General features: G+C 41.3%; 1 protein-coding gene across 1 annotated transcript in view; it reads left to right on the top strand.

Moving 5' to 3' along the window:
* Positions 1-5,175: 5,175 nt before the first annotated feature.
* The window catches only part of LOC129720678 (mitogen-activated protein kinase kinase kinase dlk-1), a 60,654-nt gene continuing 59,761 nt past the window's right edge, over positions 5,176-6,068 (top strand). Inside the window, exon 1 of the mRNA XM_055672230.1 lies at positions 5,176-6,049. The gene's annotated coding sequence lies outside the window, so the exon portion shown is untranslated. The remainder of the gene's footprint in view (positions 6,050-6,068) is intronic.

Below are 6,068 nucleotides of genomic sequence, written 5' to 3'. Positions count from 1 at the left end.
ATGTCTATATGTCCAATTGAGTTGACAATTTAGTTTTGAAATCATCAAACACATGTCGTCTATCAAAATCAAAGCCTCGTTTATTCGTAAGACATAAACATGGTTTAATTGACTTGATAACCACCATGACTACGACTTTAGGTTTAATCTGTTGACTACCGCTCCAACATCGTAGAGTTTCCATAGCTTTGTTCTTGTTATCAATGGCGAAATAAGCTAAAAATTGTTTTTTTTCGTGATTTTATATTTTTTCCACTTGATTATAGTTATTTTCATGACATATGAACCTACGCAGATCTGATTTTCAAAACTTAACCACCACAATACCAGTTTGCACCGACAAATCCGAAAAATCACCAAAATCATGTTTTTTTACATGATAGCAGCTCTCGACATTTCAGCCATTCGGCATAAAGAAAAAAATTCAAAAACCTCATCCTTCTTGAGTGAATTTTAGGTCCGGTCGACCTTTATTCTGGAATAAACTGAATATACTAAGTATCACAGAGAAAATCAAATAATGCGTCGTACACAAATTACGTAACGCTAAAAATCTAGATTTCAGACCCCCTCCCCCCTATGTAACGATAGGTAACGTTCGACATGGCTCCCCCCCTAAAATTACGTAACGCTGATCGGCCTGACCCCCCTACGAAATTTTCAATTTCAAGCGAATATCACAGTTACGTAACTGTCTCTACTACCCCCCCCTCCCCCCTACGTAAAAATAAGTAACGCAGACTCAACCCCCCTCCCCCCCTTCATGCGTTACGTAATTTGTGTACGACGCCTAATATGCTTAACATTGTGGTAAGTTGCGCAATATTATCAGAATTGCAAACAATAATTACAGAGAACATTTGGTTGTTTTGCCCGAATCAACTCAAGAAAAGGGTAAACTGTTCATTTTTCGGGTGCAAGTGCCAGTATTACAGTACCAACCATGTTGGTAATGCGTCAAATGTATGATAGCTGACAGCGATGCCATTCCCGTGGTTTTTTGAGCAAGTGACCTTTTCGTATAGGGTTTCTCATATTGAGTAAAGTTTTCAGAATCGATTACCAAAACTGTATTTTTGTTCAAAATTTGTGTGAATTTTCTAGCACAAATCCTATGCGTAAAAAAATTTCTATTTTATATTCAGGTGAATCTCCCTTGCGCAAAAGGCACTTCTAGTGTTCTTTGCAGGAGATTCACCAATAATCAGCTAGCGCTGATCCAGAAACCATGGGTCCCCGACACTAGGATCCTTGGCTAAACCAACGCAAACGGTAAGTTGATCTATTGCAATCAACAGTCAGATCCTAGGACTGCACTTCTGTGGAACAAAAATAATAAATTTGTTCCCATTACAGAGTTTATCCAACGGGATTTGGTTGCCATTACGGTTGAGGTCCCAACGACTAACGGCACACAAGATATGGTCATTGCCTCCGCTTACTTCCCGAGGAACGTGGACGACAAACCACCATCCGAATCACAGCGCTTGTGCGGTACTACTGAAGCATCGGCTGCGATGCCAACGCGCATCACACAGTCTGGGGCAGCTCGGATGTCAAAACACTAATAGCGAATTTCTTTATTCCACCAGCTCACCTGGTTTTGACGTGGAGTCGCCCAAACTGACCCAGAATTGACCTGGAAGCGCCTGCAAAACAGACAGGTTCGCACTGTAACTTTTGTCAGTTTTGCGAGTGGGTTCACCAATACTATTACATCCTAACTGTCAAAACGGTCAAAACACGCGGGTGATGCTGAAAACAAAAGAAAAATGTGATTCGTCGCTCTGTGCAGTGAAATCATGAAACGCAAACGAGAAATAATTGCTGCAGCAAATGTGTTTGTTATAGAATTTATGGAATTGGATTTAGATTTAGATTCCGATTTCGAGTTCGAAAGTGCTTTATTCACAATTTTCAGTAAGCCATCGAGAACAAGCAGAAGTCGGGTGGCGAATTTTGCCATCGACGTAGTTGAAAAATATACGGATATACGGAAACAGTATTTTGACAGCATTATGTTTACATCGTACATGGTCTCTCGCACACCAACGCAAGGCTTTAGATCGTTGATCGAAATCGTTTTTTTATTCCACCCGAAAGTTGGCACTAACCCCGTGGAATAAAGAAATTCGCTATTAGTGAATACGTTAAAAAAAATTAGCTGTTTTCGAGCACAATACACTGATAGCAAGCATGCCTTGTTTCCAAGCAGTGACGACGAAATCAATTATTCAAAGATTGCAGTACATTTTTCATTAAATTACTCCTAAAACATTTCAAATTCATCATGAAACACTTCTTGTTCGAAATATTTGCTTCAAAGTGGAATTATTGGTGGAATCCGAACGCTTGTTTTGTATCATAATCGAACCGGCTTGCTTTTGAGACATAACCGCTTCACTTTGTTTGTGTTTGATATGAGTCGTTGCGGAACAGAGTGGCCTATGTGCAATCAGGCAAATTTTTCAGGAGAAGCAATTTTCGAAAAATCTTTGAATAAAGTTCTGTTCAACAGTTTCTTTCAAACAAAATGCGCTAATATAAAGGTTATGAATTGGTTTAACATGGGAATACATGAAATTAACAGTTTCTTTGCGAAATAACGGGTGTTAAATAAAACATGAGAATTTTTTCAATACCTTTCAGTAACTCAAATACAGAGCGTAAAATTTTCTTTCTCCAAGAAAATTGCTTTCTTGGGCTCCCTAGAAACAGTAGGCGTGTTTGGTTTTGCTAGTTTGAATTTAGTCAAAGCAAAGATGGCGTCGAAACAGCACGTGCTCCGCGAACGCATTGTACGGTTCTACGAAACGCATTTCCAGCAAGGAAAAAAGTTCACGGTGACACATTTTAAGGAATAAAATGTACCTGTCAGTACGGTATATCGTATCCTGGGTTCCCTGAACGTAGAGCGGAAGGTCGGAAGTGGTCGTCCGGTGACGATAATGACGAAGCAGAGGAAGACATCGTTAAAGAAGCTGTTTGACAACAAGGACGCAACCAGCCTGCGTGACGCCGGTCGGAAATATGGCTGCTCCCACGTATTGATCTATCGGACCCCCAAGATGGAAGGAATCGTCTGCAGGAAGAAGACGAGGTCGCCGGAGTACACGGAGGAGCAGATTGAGACGGTTAAAACACAGTGTCGGTGGATGACCGAAAAATACCGCGGGACGTCTTTCGTTCTGGACGTCGAAAGCTATTTTCCGCTGTCCAAAACGCATATTCCAGGAAATGATAATTACTACTCCAGCGACAAGTCATCCACACCGCCTGAAGTGAAATACAAGTTCAAGCACAAGTTTGAAAAAAAGGTTATGTTGTACATCGCCATTTCCGACCGGGGCATTTCAAAGCCTTCGTTCAAGCCGAGCGGTCTGGCAATCAACCAACAAATCTATCAAGAAGAGTGCCTCGATAAAATCCTGCTGCCGTTCCTGAACGAGCATCACGCGGATGGGAAGTACGTCTTCTGGCCAGACAAGGCATCTTCCCATTACGCCAAGAAGACGCTGGCGTTTCTTGAGGAGAAAAAATACCGTTCGTGCCGAAAGATCGTAACCCAACAAACTTGCCCCAGTGCCGCCCAATAGAGGATTTCTTTGGCTCACTCAGTGCCCTAGTATATAAAAACAATTGGAGGGCCAAGGATACGAAGCAACTGACTACAAGAATGCGGAATTGTATCCGGAAAATGGACGTAAGTGCCGTACAACGTTCTTGTGAGAGCATCGCCTCAAAGTTGCGTCGAACAGCAACGTACCCCAAATTCCACCATCATTGAAGTTTTGATTTTAAGCTATAATTAGTATTAAAATCTCATGTTAACTTTAAATAACTCGATAGGGGCGAAAGGATCACCCTTAGGTGGGGAGAAATGAGCACACCTTGTGCTCATTTTCCAAGTATCACGGCATCTCGCGACAAACGTTGGCCCATTTGTACTTTTACGCAGTTTCAAGATATGTTCTATAAGAGTGCTCATTACACCCCGTGGGTGCTCATTATGCCCCAGTGGGGTGCTCATTGTGCCCCACACATCGACTGATTGCTAGTTTTTGATGCATGAATCTAATTTGTGTTTTTCACCATTATACGATAAACTTTTCAATTTGTGAATAGTGTACCTTTAATTGTAAATAGTTAATGCAAGATTTGCACTGAAGACAGCTTAAAATTCTTGTCCTTTTCCATGCTTAAATCAGCAACCAAGTTAGGGTCCTCATTATGCCCCTATTCCCCCTACATTACCGTTGGTTGATACCTACAATATTGCCAAAATAAATACTAGCCTACTTCTTCTTGTGATCTCGTTTGGCGGTTGCAGGCATTTTTTGTTGCAAGTAAACGTTCGCTTGCCATAACAACTGTTTACAATTGAAACATTGATTAATAGAGTTGCATTTAGCTTATGATAATTGTTGATATAAATCAGCTCTAGAAATTTTCGACTTTTTCAAATTTTGCTTCTTCCATGGGGTACATTTAAGTCAATATAAATACCCTAAATAGTGAATGAAACCGTCCTTGATAACAAATTTCAACAGTCTCGCTTAAGCATGACCAATACGTATTCTGGTGGTCCAACAGTACGATAAATCTAATTTCGACCAGATTGTCCCACCGTTTTCCGAACCAGTTCAACTTGATTATTCTGTGCTCTAAATGATTGTGATTATCATAATAAAATAAATTACAAATTTAAATCGAAATGGGAGTAGATTAATCTTAAATGTAAAGGATGCAATGAACTGCCAAAAACAGTAGTCTTCGAATGATTTTGTTAGAGTAATTCTGCATGCAGAAATTAGTCCAATAGTGAAATATTTCCGAACTAGTGTAATCATAATCCAGAACGCTTCTATATCACGTTCACCCAACTGGGTCACATTTCCTCAAATAAAAAAAAAGATTCTCACCGTTTGTAAGAACCACCCCACTCACCAGAATAGGTAAAGGTGCTTCGGTTAGCCGCTGTTGACCTGTACTGTACTCCTGTAACCATTTGTCCATCCGAACGGACAGAAGAGATCCAGGAAGACAGCGCGTTGAGAGAACGCGAGAGAGAACATAAAGACGCACACTACACTACACATTGCACATAACCGGAGCCGCCACTGCTGTTGGCCACCACGACGATATGATGGCTCGTCATGGATAAATCGAGCGTTTGCTGGTTTAGTTCTCATTCAAATCGCTCCCCGTGCAGAACGGCCGTAAGCAGCCAACCAGCCTTTCACGTGTGCGGTTGTCGGTAGTGTAACACCCTTCAACCACCCCTCGACTTAAAGGGCACCAAGCAAGTGTAATTTAAATTCACCACCCACATAAACGGTCAACATTGGTCGGAAGAGTAAAAATAACTGCTTTGAGGAATATCCTACTAGACACAAGGAAGCTTGCATAACTCGTGATGAAGGACCACGGATGAATGTAACTTATGTTGTGTGATTAGTGGTGGAGTGGGTTGCAATGCTGTGCCGCCATCTTGGCTCCCATAGCTAACCGAAGAAAGAGTGGATGTTGCGTTATGTGCATGCAGTGTAGATCGACATAAATGGGGATGATAGTGCGGTTGGCAGCGAAACAAAAAAATAGCACTAAAACGAGGGCTAAATATTTTCATTTAACTGGCGAAACGTTAGCTGTAGGTTCACAAAAGTGCTGTTGGTGAGAGCAAAGGGAGTTGGCAACCAGTCGAATTTGCGTATAGTTACAGTTTCCTTGAGGAAAACGCCAAAAGTGTCTAAAAGAAAGGCGAAAAGTGCAAGTAGCCGCGGTGTCTACCCAAGAGTGAGGTTATCGATTTTCTGCCGCGTAAGGCGAAGAAAAGTGGCTACATGAGATATTGCAAAAAGGGTGCTTGTGTAATTTTCGTAGGCTCGCTGAAAGCGGCTCACTTTACACAAATGTTGCAATAAACCTAATCAAAGGAGCCGAATCGGTCTGTATAAGATTTCAATTGGAAAGGAATAAAAAGGTGCATGTTTTTGTGTGTGAGGGGAAAATGCGAAATGGTTACTGGTTTACGCGTTGCACGTGAAAGGTAAATAAAATTCCATTTT

The sequence above is a fragment of the Wyeomyia smithii genome, chromosome 2 (genome assembly GCF_029784165.1).
Source record: "Wyeomyia smithii strain HCP4-BCI-WySm-NY-G18 chromosome 2, ASM2978416v1, whole genome shotgun sequence".
NCBI lineage: Eukaryota > Metazoa > Arthropoda > Insecta > Diptera > Culicidae > Wyeomyia > Wyeomyia smithii.
The sequence above is the reverse complement of the archived record's forward strand: the minus strand, read 5'-3'. Positions and strand labels throughout refer to the sequence as shown.